At 34.2% G+C, this 14,899-nt stretch overlaps 1 long non-coding RNA gene across 5 annotated transcripts; it reads right to left on the bottom strand.

Moving 5' to 3' along the window:
- Positions 1-7,147: 7,147 nt before the first annotated feature.
- LOC131043814 (uncharacterized) lies at positions 7,148-14,296 on the bottom strand. 5 transcript variants are annotated; one of them, XR_009105601.2, is made up of 6 exons: positions 13,964-14,296; positions 11,382-11,580; positions 11,149-11,242; positions 10,924-11,011; positions 7,576-7,658; positions 7,148-7,438 (listed from the first exon to the last, which is right to left on the bottom strand). It is a non-coding gene; the product is annotated as an uncharacterized LOC131043814 (long non-coding RNA). The 5 variants fall into 5 exon arrangements; XR_009105602.2 differs by having other exon boundaries at positions 11,344-14,296; XR_009358797.1 differs by having other exon boundaries at positions 11,382-14,296.
- Between the last annotated feature and the right edge of the window lie 603 nt (positions 14,297-14,899).

Genomic DNA, 14,899 nt, shown 5'->3' with positions numbered 1-14,899 from the left:
CCAAAACATATGGCATAACCTACTTGAATGAAGACATGAAAGGAGTTGAGAAAGTTGGCACATAAGGTTGAAAGAGGGTGAGAAACCCAACTACCCCATAACCCACTTAAGAAATGATAAAATAATGGTTATGAGAGGTGGCACAACAAGCCAAAAGAGGGTGTGTAACTCAACTACCTATGTGAGGTGGAGAGTTACACATGTAGCTGAAACATTTCACCATGTGTCCTCATATTAACCATTCCTAATAACCTAAGAAAGCTTAAATAATATATGTGTAGGAAAAATAAATACCCCCTAACATAATAAAAATAAAATACCTACACTAAACCACCCCCCCCCCCCCCACCCTTAATCGTAGCTTAGGTGGGTGAAAAGATGGGTCCTGGCAAATAAGGCCATGTTAGGTACCTATGTACATAGAGATCCCTCCCAAAAAAAGAAGAAGCGCCCCCACACCCCCCCCCCTCGCTCCCCCTAAGAGGAATATCCCCCCACCCCCCACTAAATAGAGAGAGAAAGAATGAAAGACTAAGAAGCCCCTCCTGAAGTAGACACCTGTCGATGGTAGATGCTTGAAACTGATGTAGAAGATGGTCCACAATCGTCAAACAATGTTCCTCCCTTTAGGAAGAAACAAAACCAATTGTGTATGCATGATATCTTCCCATTGTTGCGAGGAATATGTAGGAAGAAGATGCCAAACATATGATGTCATTGAAATCTTCTTAGTGGTCTCCATGTTGATACTTAAAGTTGTCATGATCAAACGAGGTGTTCTAGGCCACACTACTAAGAATGATAATCTAGAATCTTCTAGAGAGTGATGTAGAATATAATCCAAAGACAAATGCACCTCCTCTAAAAGTAGATATGTGTCCTCCAAATGTTGTAGATAAGTATCCACACTAATGTCAAACTATGATGAATGATCATGTGAAGAGTGAACAAGAGGATCCAAAGGTTCCTCCACAACAACTAAATAAGAATCATCCTCATCAAAGAGAAGATATATGCAATCAATAGTATCTCCCAGATCTCCAATATGAGACTCTATAAACAAGTCTGAAATTCTTGTCAAGAAGTCATCCCACAAAGCACTATCTGAAAGACTGTGAATGTCCTGCTACAAAGAATCACGAGAAGCTTTTGAAGAAGCAACACTCAACTCTAAACAAGCAACAAGTGTAGATGGGTTATCAACAAACTGATCATCATAGGAGAATATGTCCATACAAAGATGGGGAAATAGAAGTCTCAAAATCATCCACAAGAGCATGGTTATTTAAGGAAACATCACTTTCAGATGAAGATCCAATGTCTCCATACAATTGTTGGATGATGGTCCAAGCAATGAAAGGGAACTCAATGTGCTCTATGTGATGTAAATAGTAAGACATATTAGTCTATAGACCATGTCATTATTGTTAAACCAAGCATTCTTTTGTTCATAGTCATTTGGCTCAGGAACGCATCCAAGGAGATAGGGTAGTAGATCCTGCTCAAGGTAGTGATTCTTTATCCCTTGTTTCCAGGACAAATAGTTCTATAAAGTTAGCTTAAAACAAAAGGATGAAAATAGTTATCAAGAGACATGAATAACCCACCCATGAATGGAACTTTATCTCAATTCATGATAACATAAAAGATATAAAGAGACACCCCCCCTTTCCAATGGTCTTAGAAATGACCCCCCCTTTTATTACAAGGTTGGCACTTTATAATTAGTGCTTTTACAAGGCCTTTTATCAAATTAGAATGCTTTCTAAGGCTCCAATGGTCAAAAATAGAAATTTTGAATACAAATAATTTTGATACAAGATATGAAAAAATTAGCCTTATACCTTCTCAATTCATCTCAATACCTTTCCAACAACTATTCATTTTTTAAAAAATAGAGTTGTGAGGTGAAAGATATTACCTGTTCAAGGGAAAAAAATGCAGTCGATTCAACCTACAATATTTGATGAAAAAAGGTAAAATATTTTAATGGCACCTACAATAATGAAAAGTGCTCATTTCTAGCTTTCAGAGAAGTATTTGTTTGCAAAAATATGACACCCAAGGTAAAAGTTATCTAACTTTTAAGAAAGGTTGCTAAATTTGTCTACTAGAAAAATGGCTTAGGCCTTGTTCAAACTCGATTCCTGCATAAACTTTTAATTTTATGGGAACATCATCAAAAACCCAGAAGTTTTTCGATGCTAGACAGAGAACCTAGAAATCATTTTTCCTGAAAGTGAACATAAGTTGGAACACTAAACCAAAATGAAAACAACTCTAGTAAAAATATTTCACTTTGATTTTTTTATCATATCCTCCAAACTCTTATTTTGGTGAAATAAAAGTTACTTTTGACTTTCTCAAGCCTTCTAGACAATCTGAAAATGTTGAATAAGCTTCCAATATTACCAAAAAACTGCAATCACCCAGATTTCACAAGAACACATATATAAAATGAGATTTAACAAGAAGCTTATTTTCCTTTAAACTATTTTGATTCTCCAAGTCACACAAGAATGCAAGAGAAGAGCGTACTTGGTTTTTAAAGAGAATATAAACCATATAATAGTCTCAAATCTCTCAAATAAATCATATTAGCAATGAGCTATACCAGACAACGCGACTCTAATACCATGTTAGATTCTGCAAGAAGCAAGAACCAAGCCAAGATTTAATGTCGGTTGTGTATCACATGCAACTCCCCGAGAAATAGATGATCGTATATCATAATAGCTGAATGAATATAATTTTGATATGAGAGAAAAAATAGGGACATAAGATAATTTTGGAGAAGACTCTCATCGAGCAATCACTGAACTTGTGAAGGTGAGAGTATAATGCTTATTATATTATTTCTCTCTTGTTATTGTGCTTTATATTGCCTTTACATGTTGGGTGGCTACCTTCATAGTTAGTTCTTACACTCTACAAAGAATTTAGGAATCAATTTGGCTAATCTCAGTAAAATGGCCTTTTTTTTTAAATTATAATTAAGGAAATAGGTCTAAAACCAATAAAATTTTTTGGAGAGGCTAATTTAGGAATAAGAGAAATATGTGGTGTTAAATTGCTTAAGGATGTTACCATTACATATTGGCTCCTCCTCTACTTTCAAAACATCCAATTCAACAAAATGACAATATTTTGCAAAAAACAAGGCAGTGAAGCCATTTGGGCCTGGATCGTTATCCAAAGGCATAAAAAATAGAGGTCCCCTGGTAAAAAGGGATCCTTGAACAACAATAAGATAAGAGATGATGCTTTGTTAAGTTCATGCGCGTTACTTTCAAACCCTCCAAGGGCAGAAGATAATGGAGAAGTGGATAGCATTTCAATTAAAATGAGAGACCTAACCTTTGACTTAAATAGAGCAGTGCCCTACCAAAAAGTAACAGTTGTAGTAATTCCTATATCTACCTTATAGGAAAGTGGAAGACAAACTAAAGAGAGATCATGGCCAGAACTGTTGCCTAGTTGCTTTCTTATAATCTTGAAAAAAGAAGGCCTACCTTTCCCATCATAGAAACAAGACATCTATGAACAAATTTAGTCTTAGAAAGAGAGAAAAGCATTATTCTTTTCTTTTCCCTTGTACTGATTCCCAAATTTATTAAACATATCAAACTAGTAGGAGAATGCAATCAATAAGTCATATGTAGAACATGAGGAAGAAGACTTTATACAAGAGTTTTACATTATACTTTTGACTTGCATAGTATATGTACACAAATTTGGCTCATTCGCCTAATTATACTTAATGTAATTTTAAATGATGATCATATTTGTTAACTCATTATATTATTAATTATTTATTGACTTGTTTATACTATTTTATTTACTATTGAGATAACTTCATTGATAGATTTAAATTTATTTTTTCTTTTATGTATTTACAATAGAGTAGAAATTGGTAGAGCCTCTCAAAGTCCTAGGCAAAGATAGCTTAACTTTTCTAATTTTTGGTACAATTTTTATAATTTTAAGGAAACTTTAATTAAATTATTGAAAGCTCAAGAAAAGGGTTTAGCCATACCCTATTGCAAGTTTCATGCTATAAATTGGAAGGCACAAGGCACATGAAGAGTGTATCCAATGCCCTTAAAAATTGAAATTACTTGTTTGCATAATCAATTATACATAGAATTTTTATTTGTATTTACAACTCTTATGATTTCGTGCCGACAGATTATGAAATTCATAGTCTGTGCTTGGGAGTGGCATCTACATTGGTACTCATCTCTTGTATAATATTTACTTCAACTAAATTATAGAAAATAATTTGGTCTTAAATTGAAACTCTAATTACCAAATAGCTTTTCAAATAACCATCTAGCAAACTTTTAGGATATTTAAGTGAAAACCATTAGCAATTTATCTTCCAACGTGTAAATGTAAAATCTTCGATGATATTTGCTCTTAAATAGAATATAAAATTAAGGATCAAACTTTGATCAACTTCTATGAACTTAAAATAAAGAAGCTTGGAGCTTTAAAACACTAACAATCTCAATACTGTCCCCTTATCGCACAATTTATAATGAACTCGTGACATCTAACATATATGTAATGATGCATGTACACGACTACTATTATGTATAACCTTTCTAGTCAAGGTTCAAAAGCCCCACTTTTAGTTTTCTGTTGCACTATTTGTTGTATTTTAATACTATAGTTTGCTCCATTTATTAACAATAATAATGGAGCAAATTTTCTTTGTGGGTACTATAGTTTGATAAAATAGAAACTTGCTTGATGTTGTAGTTGCTTCTCTTTCTTGAGAAAGAGCAGGGAATTATGAGCATAATTTATAGTAACTTGTGACTATATTTGGTGTATAAATATATACATTGGTTGATTTTGTTCAAATAAACAAAACATTTCTATGGATTTTGGATTTTGGAAATTAATCAATTTGGTTGCAAAATCTAATTTGAAGTGAAGCAATGTTAATAGCAAGAGTTAATTCAATTCTTTAGATCACCTATTTAACTATTTAAGAGGAGGGCAATTCAAAAATAGCAATCATTCCCAGAAATTTTACCAAATATTTTTTAATTTGTAAAATACTTATTAAGTGTTTAGATCAATTGAATATCATATCTCTTTGAATATCATACCTCTCATAAAGTAGATTATAGCATATAAATAAATATTTATTATTTTTAATTATTGATAAACATTTATTGACTTTTTAATATATAAACTTAAAAAACCTATCGACATAATCCTTATAGTCCCTCCAATGCAAGTGCTAGTTATAATCACATTCCTACTTAATTAACCTGCTAGAATAACTAGCAGTTGCACACAATGTGCCCGCAACACGAAGCAGATAGGTAGAGCTTTTGAAAGTGGAAGATGGTACCTTTAAAATTGAATCATTATATTTGATCATTTTTTGTTTATTAGTGAAGTACAATAAGAGGAGGATAATGCTTAAAGGGGGATTTTGGATCTGCTGTTTTGGGAAATTGTAATATAGTTAGGCAAGCTTGAGTAAAAAATGTTAAATATATTGTAGTTACAATTCTGTTGTCAAACAAAAGTAAGTTGTAGAGAAAAATATAGTATAATATCTTAATATCTCATTGTTTTGTTACATACAATGAAAAGTTCAAATATGACAACATACAATAAAAAGCTTTTGAATTTTATGCAAAACAAAATATATAATAATAATTTGAACTTCCAAAACCATTTTTTAAAACAAACTGAAATATCAATTGTCAATTGCAATTCTCTTATATTTATTAACAAAGTTACATTTTTTTTTAACAATTCCATTATATTATATTTATTGACAAATTGTAATGATAAAAAAACCCATAACACTGACCGAACAAGCCATAGATCTGGTGACATAGTTTATATCTTATAAGCAATAGTTTCTTGTTATAAATCTGTAAAAGTCTCTTCTTCCTCTCTGTGCACTTGAGTTTCTATGTAGTGGACATTGTAGGCAAACACATGATTTGCTCAAACATTGATAATGATTGTTTTATATTTTCTTTATCAATTTTACTTCAAAATAACTCTAATGATTTTTGTATTTATGATTTTAAATGAAAATTAATTAATACTTAGTCACTAAAAGTCAATGTTTATAGTTCTTAAAACTTGAGATTGAAACATAAAATTCATATAAAAATTATCAAATTAGATTGTATGTTTAACAATGCTTCACCATATCCAAAATTGGTTCAATATAAATTATAAAGCAATTATATATTATTATATGCAAAAATTTCCTTTTAAACTACAACCCTTATCATAAATATAAACATTCCTTCTTTCAACAATGATATTTAAAGAAACTAATTGAACATTTTCTCTGAATAGCATAAAATGCATATACTGCGTGTATACAGTACCCTGGGCTTGTATTAGAAAGATAATAGGCTAATGGTTTTGCATTTACCTTAGGTGGATCAGGATTCTATTGGCTGCAATAAAAGTATGTGCTCCAAATATATGAAAAAATCTCTTTATTCTATATAAGGAAATGTTTTGGTTATGATAAGAAGGCTGAATGTTTTTAAAGTAATTTTAGTATCAACCAATAAGTTGCAACATCTAATGTACAAGGTTTCTAAGATGTATTTAGATATATGGATACAATTGTACAGGATTTCACCAATGCAAATATGGATATAAAAACATTCAGACCTTAAATCAGTTGCAGGTGCAAGGCAACAAAGACCAAGACTGTCAAAGAAAAATTAATCACAACTTCAAGAGTGGTAACTCTAAAAATTAGACAGATTTTGTGCTTAAAAGAAAAAGGATTTACTTATTAAAGTAGAGCCCACTTCAAAAGTAATGGATGATTTTAGAGTGAAAAAAAAGAGTAGGAACATTGCAGCAATATGTGTATTGTACAATGATTCGAGAACAAGTAACAAATTTAATTTCTAAATGCATACCATTAACATAGACATCTATCAGTAAGAATCTTGAATTGTACATGCCATTATTAATACCAAGTAGACCATATGACAACATCTCCATGAGTTTCATGGGTTCGGTAGCCATGACCGAGCACAAGAAAGAGTACTCAATTGATAGCAAATTGGCCCAGCAAAATGTGCCCAATCATTTCATTGAATAATAGCTTTAGAGGACAAGAGATAACAAACATGCTCACTGGATTGCAAAGATAATCATCATATACGACGTATTGCCTAAGCAATCATTTAGAGATAACAAACATGCTCATTGGAATGCAAAGATAATCATCATAAACTACGTATTGCCTAAGCAATCATTTAAATAGAAACTTATGAAACTTAGGCAAGTTGTGTGACTCGATGGTGAGGAAAGACAGATACCAAGTTGGAGATTTTTCTTGAACAATTTTTTCAATACTTCACAAAGGGCCTTTCTAAATATACCTCTTCCCAATTGCTTTCTTTTAGCTTCTTCCTTTCTCCAACTACTGTAAAAAGAAACAAAAAATTTCTAGAGATAAAGAAAAAAAAAGTCTCGCCGTGGAAACAGAAGAGTGAGAAGATGAAAGACTGCAACAAGAGAACAAGAGGAGCATGTGGAGTTTCTCACCGGCTAACATCATACCTTTCGAATGCCTGAATCATTGCAATAATATTCCCTGTGCACTCGATACCGTAGTCTACTCCTCCAGTCATTTCTGCAATTACCTGTACAAACAGAGCAAGAAAATAGTCATTCTTTGAATATAATAGAAATAATGAGATCTCAGAAAGAGAATTAGACAGTAATACCCTACAAACGAAAGGAGGACCAAGAGACCATTCCTACACACACCACTTACATTCACAATGAAATCCTAATGGTGTGAAACCGTTCTCGTGGTCCACCAAGGAATAAAGGCTTCTGAAGTAGACGATCTATGCTAGCAACCCCGTCCATCACACTCTAGTAGACTGCAGTTCACCTTCAATCAAATGGGGAAGAAGACTCGGGGAGACTGAATTCGATCAATTGCGACCATATGATGCTCCTTTCAAGCCCTTGTCACTGCTACAGGAGGATGGAGCCTAAATCCAACGTCCTCCCGACAACGAACCTGAATTAGGCAACGCTGAGGCCAAACGAGTCTCATGGATAGCTTCAACCGCTTGCAAAAATGGTACGAAAAATCAACAAGGAGGAAAACGACGACAATAAAAACCGGCTCACCTCTTGACGATGGACTGTGCCCACTTTAGTGAAGCAGGAAACCCAACTGCAGATAAAGCGGCGAATGCAAGAAATCCAACTACAGATACCACAAACACTTTGCAAACCCTCTTTTCGCGACCTCGAGAGTGGTTGTGTTGTTTGTCTTGTGCGGAGCTTTTACTCCTACCTACTAGCAAAAACATCTCTGGATTTTTGGAGAAGGCAGATCAACGCACGGGCATTTTGGAACAATGGGGCTTTAGCTACTCTACGATTTCGTGATTTTTCCTCTGATCTACGAAATATCTCTTGTTACTAATGGCGGACATCAATCAAGGAGCATCTCCAAATGCCAATGTGGAGACCCAAACACATCTTCTGGAAAGTGATGTCCTCTACAAGGTTTGATGTCATATTGCTTTGAAAAATTAGTCATTTCGTCATTAGAATTCATTCTTGTATAACCACATTCTTTTGCAGTATATTCTTGAAACAAGTGTTTATAGCCGTGAACCAGAATGTTTGAAGGAACTCAGGGAAGTCACAACAAACCATCCACGGTAAGATCTATTTAACCTGTATCGTTTTGTGGAAAACAACCTTTTCTCCACCATTAAATCGGTTCAAATTGGAGGGTTTGAATGTGTAGAACACCATTATATGGGTTTAGTTAATTACGAAGTTTACTGTGTTGTTTTCAACAGCGCGGCTAATTAGGGTTTAGAATTCATAGATATAATAAAGATTTAGGTTTTCCGTATCTTCACATCTTTTTTGAGTAGCAGCCGGGGAGTTCACAAGAAGAGTTTGCAAGTTTTCGAGTCCCAGTAAAAATTGCACCTAAATTCGATCCTGTTTCAAAACCCTAAACAAGAGAAAAAACCCCTAAATAAATTGGGTTTATCTATATATAAAGATTTAGGTGTTTGTTGATTCACATCTTTTGAGTAGCAGCCAGGGAGGAAACTGGAGGTTTGGTGTTTAAGTAAAAATGGTCGTTGTTGAAGTCTTCCTGAGACTTACTGGAGGTGAATTTGTCGCCCCTTCAAAGCTGGCGCCCAAAATAGGCCCTCTCGGGATTTTTCCGAGAAAGATCGGAGAAGAGATTGTCGGAAAAAACGACTAAGGAATGGAATAGCATACGGGTAACCGTAAAGCTTTCTGTTCTCAACAGGCGAGCTGAAGTTTCTATAGTTCCAACAGTCACGGCCTTAATCACTAAGGCCTTGAAGGAAAGGAAAAGGACGAGATATTAAACACACAGGCAACATCTCTCTCCAAGATATCTAACACACATGGCTATTCTTGAATGGTTAAATCTGCATTGTGTAGATTTGTATATTTTTTTAATTAATGGCTTAGTTACATTTAGTATGCGTTTTTTCATGCAACGGTGAGCCATAGGTGTTTGAAATTGCAAGTTTGAACAAACAGAAAAAAAAAATATTAACATATTGAATCACTGTGCATTTAAGAGGAAAAATGTTCATTCCTAACTTAGAATATCTTTTCACTTTTTGGGTTCTTTCATAATAATTGTTTCAGGCATTATGCTTTGTGTAGGATGCACACATCAAAGAACTTTGTGAAAATGAAATGGATTTGGCAATGCCTCGTTGTTCCTTTGCAAGGCCAATTAGTGAATAGGATTGGCTTCGAAATGCAGCTTGAATATGGGATATGGTCAAGAAGTCTCGATTCATTGCTGATTATAGCAAAACACTTCAAAGCTCTTGACTATATCGAAGGTAGCCATGGTGAAATTTAGAGTACACTTCTGTCATTCATATCTCTCACTTAAGAGTCTCTTATAGACCTTGGGCTTAGTTCACATCTCCAAACTACTATTGTGGGACTGAAATACTGTTCAGTATACCTTTTAAGTCTATGTTGATTCTAGATTAAAATGGAACTGGTGACATGACTTCTGAGCTTGATTTGTTTCTAGGTAAGATAGAGAAATCATAAAATTGGTTGTAAAACTAATTTTGTAACTGTTTTTAATATATGAGTGATCTCTTCAAGGCTATCAACAACATGATTACTAATTACTTGTGACAAACATCAATTTCTTTGTGGGTAATTTTGAGATTTATATGGTATAAAAGATCGAATAGAAATACAATTTATTTTTTATGACGATTCTTTGGGTTTTTTGAAACGATTTTGTCAATTTCAATTGAAAATGGTGGAATAGGGATGTTTCCTGATTAGACACTATGAATTTGTTTTAAGCAAATAATTTGATATTTTTTAGGGTTAAATCCGGCTCAGTCAGCATAACACTATTTGGATCATTTCTTCAATTCCCCTTGTTCAAGTTACTATAAAATGTAAAAAGAAATTTGAACAGATAAAGATAAATTGTTTTATATAGCGTGTATAATATTATAAGCTCAGAGGTGTTTATTTCAGCTAGCAGTTTACAAGTTGTAGCTTCTCAGCCTTGGCCACTACCTAGGCCCCAGATTTCTATCCAGTAGCGAGTATATTAAGAAAAGATAGTTATAAGAATAAGACAATATAAAGACACTACTGGCTCCAACATAGAATAACAATGTATCTTACCTTTACAAGTTGTAGCTTCTCAGCCTTGGCCACTACCTAGGCCCCAGATTTCTATCCAGTAGCAAGTATACTAAGAAAAGATACTTATAAGAATAAGACAATATAAAGACACTACTGGCTCCAACATAGAATAACAATGTATCTTACCTGAATATACCTTGCTTTTTGTCAATATAAAAGAAAAATAAAACTCATAAATTGATGTATGCTTACCTAATCACCCGGTGAACGGACTGCTAAAACAGTTTTGCTCCATTACTGACAAAAATCTGGTCAGGTGTGTATGAGAGGCCATTTTCCTCTATATATCAAGCAAAGTAACAACTTGTTAATTTTCCCTTTAGAGGTAGTATATTAGATAGAAAACATGCATGTTTCCATTTAAGGTCCAAAGGAGACAATGTTGGTGGAGACAATTGAGTAAAATGAGAAATTAACCTTTTAAGTTATTACAAATAGCAGTTCAAATCTCCATGGTTCCTACATTAGGAGTATATCGATTATAACCTTCCTGAATTGCCTTAATACCTACCTGTACAGAAGGGCAAACCAATATCAAAATAGGCAATCTACTTTTTCAAGTTGTTTGAATTATATCATGCCATTAACTTCTTGTTATCTGTCCATTTTCACCTCAGCTATTAGGTCTGGTGTATTAAAATCAGGCTCACCAGCTGCTAGTCTGATAATAGGAACTCCGACTTGCACGAGTACAATTGCATGATCTGATATCGCCATTGTTTTTTATGGATTTAAGAGATGCCACCCTTGGATTTATTGAGATATCAATTTGCGGTACACCATTTACACTAGCTGATTCAGCCATGGCCATAATGCTGAATGAATGATGAGTCCCTTTTTTTAGATGACCTAGACATGTGCACAGAATCCACATATATAAAATTCTACAATCAAAGTTAAAATCTTCAGCTCTAATCTCTATATAAAAGAACAAACAAGATTCCCCGATGACTATGAAAATTCAAGCTCACGAATCAGGTAAGCCATGCCCTCTAAAACCATTTAATTCATGGTTTGACAATATGCTGTAAAAAGTAGAAGGTTGTAGCATGCTAGAATATAGACCTGCTCAGGTAGAGAACATAGTAAGTCATACATTTTTCCTGTGATTAACATTGGCATTATTACCTATGAGACTAGAATAGCTATTGATGGGAAACGATAGTGATCAGTAACCATATATTCATTCCCAGTAAACTGATCACTTTCCTAGGTAACTAAAAACTAAGGTCAAATTAGCAATCAAGCAATATTAGCATAACACTTGGCAATCAGCAAATATCAATCTGTTGCCATAAATTCAGTTCCAACCAGTAGCATCTCCCATATCGAAACCGAACATAATTATTTGCAGTTTCTGTACATCTTGACCCTGTTCCAAAGAGATCATAAATTTAATAATTTGTAGTGACTTGAAAATGCAAACTTTCAACATTATCTCAGATTGATCTTGGTTAACCTTGTTATGGTTCTCCTGTGATATTAATGCATACTACAATACACGAAAGGCTAGACACGTCCACTAAATTGGTTTAATTTTCAAACACTCAAGTTCCTTTCATAATCCTCTGAACTTGAGGAAGTTGTTCAGAACATTATTAACTTCCAAAAGCTTTCCTACAATTTTTAAAATGGGTGGATATACTTGGTGAGAAAGAACTTGAGCTTTGAGTAGTTGGTATTCACGACTGACATTCTTTTTAAAGTATCTGTAAACACCACAAACATGCTTTGCAGATATAAATAATGTACAAATGAAAGAAAGTCTTTCCGGTTTCAAAAAAACCTCCCTTGGAATTCAAAATTCCTACTGTCAAAATCTCTTCAGACTTCTGCAGTACTACAGCTATGAAATCTTCAGAAGGAAAATAAATATCTAGTTCGTCCTGTGCATTCCCAAGAAATGCTTTTGTAGAATAATACATATCTGTTTACATTTATGTCATGTTGAACTGAAAATGCTGCAATGAAAACACTATTCCATTCTAAAAAGCCAATTAAATGCCGTATAGACCAAACTTCGCAAGCATATCTCATGAAGGAATGGGTATATAAATATGTAGGTTATAACCATTTATTACATTATTATTAACTAGAGAAAGAAAGACATGTACAAATGAAGCCATATGAAACACAAATAGATTTCACTAATTCAAATCTGGGAATAAGATTTTTTATTCTAACTGGACTATAACCAAATCTGAACGGCACATACATTCAGATCAGATACCAGGTCTTCTCTTACTATAACTAAAATAGATGCAAAGAAATACTTATTGGCATTACCCATGAAAGCTCCTACTTAATAAAAAAATTCACAAATCTCTTTGGTTTCATTTGAATAATTTACTGCGGTGGTCAATTTTTCCAGCTAATCACATAAGCTACACTGTTCTAATCATTTTCAAGGCACTAACAACTCTAAAATATGCATGATATAAAATAAGTATACTTTTTTAAAATCAATACAAATCAGACAATACATATTTGAAATGGGTTTTAAACAATTAAAACTAGAATAGGTATCAACCAATAAAAAATTAAAAAAGGTCAGCCTCCAATTTTGTTTTTCATCAGAACGGTCATGAGCAATTAACCAAAGAAAACAAAGAAAATGAAGAGTATTGACCAATGAATCATAGGGCTTTCAAAATGTGTCTCAAACTAATTACCTGCAGTAACCATAAAAAAGTATAGATAATGAGTCTCAAGAAATTATTTTGCCTTACAACATTGCAAACCCCATTCGAAGGCCCTCAGCAAAGGTGACATCGGTTGCAATTATTCTATGAAGTCTTTGCCTCACCAACAGCATCTCGCCTAACATCACAGCCATCAGCATCTCCACCAGATAATGCAGTAGCTTTAGGTGACAGATCCGCCATTTTGAAAGATGCTAGGTTAAAGGTGTACGCATTGGAAAGATAATAAAGACCATTACCAACGACCACAATAGGGTTTGCATAAAATCTCAATTACCAAAACGGTTGCTGTTTAGAAATTCTAAGGCTTAGATCTTGAAGTGAAAAAGTGTGTAATATTAATGGGGGCAAAAGCAGAGATACCCATTTGAGAAAATCGTGTAGGAACTACAAACCATAATATATTTTTATAGGAAAATCCTTCACACTTTTAAAGTTTACCATGAAGATGGTCTGTAACAGTTCAGGCAAAGCAAAAAAAATGAGAAAACAAGAGAAAGCCAAACACGGCACAAAAGCAGGGTTTGAACCTCGGATTCTTCCCCTGAAGGGTCTGGAAAACCTGCGTCTCTCTGTAGCTCACCCTTGCCACTTTCTAAATGATCGTCTCATGTCGTTCTTGGCCCTTCCAAAAGCTGAACCGACCAAAAAGGTCCATTCTCTGGAGACCCATCAAAATAATGCAGGTGATTACCGTCTGCACAGCCATCAATGTCCAGGCCAGATGAAATAACTTCACTGACAAATTCGCATGAGACGTACCACTTACAACTAAGCTTGCCAGACCACAGGAAATGGTGACCCGTAAAAAACGTGGTCCCGACGAAAAGCTACCAGAGGCTGACAAATTTCCGGAGGGCTGACAGCTTAACTAAAGCCTATCGGCTTAATTAATAATTACATTCAAAATTAATCAGTACGTGCAAGTGCTAATTATAATTACATTCAAAACAAGTCTATTCACCATATTGGATGCATCCATATGGCTATGCATGGCAACCCCTATGCAGCATACTAATGGTTTTACTGAACCAAATCAAACTCCACTGGAACATGTGAACCAAATCAAAATCAAAAGAACTCGGGGTAAGCATTCATTGTCATCCCGTCGTGTTGAATGGGGCAATTGTTTGGAAGCTTGTGTATTTTTCGCGACTTTAGTCAACATGAATTCACTTCCACACATATCCTTTCAATAGGAGTCACCGGATACTACCAGGTTTGCGGATACTTCCAGGTTTGCGTTAATATCCCTTCACACAATACGGTTTGAAGATCTGGGCAATTAGCGAGCAGAATACGTTATGAATCGACTTCAGACAATCCTGTCAACAACAGTGAGGGATATTACTTCCGCAATTGAATTAATGTCCATTTAGTGAAAACGATTTTGAAAATTTGTGCAATGCATTCAGACCTGCACACGGATACTTCCAGCGAGCACGGCATGATGATGACGAATGCTT

Source organism: Cryptomeria japonica, chromosome 8 (assembly GCF_030272615.1).
Source record: "Cryptomeria japonica chromosome 8, Sugi_1.0, whole genome shotgun sequence".
Lineage (NCBI taxonomy): Eukaryota > Viridiplantae > Streptophyta > Pinopsida > Cupressales > Cupressaceae > Cryptomeria > Cryptomeria japonica.
This window is presented reverse-complemented; position numbering and strand designations above follow the sequence as displayed.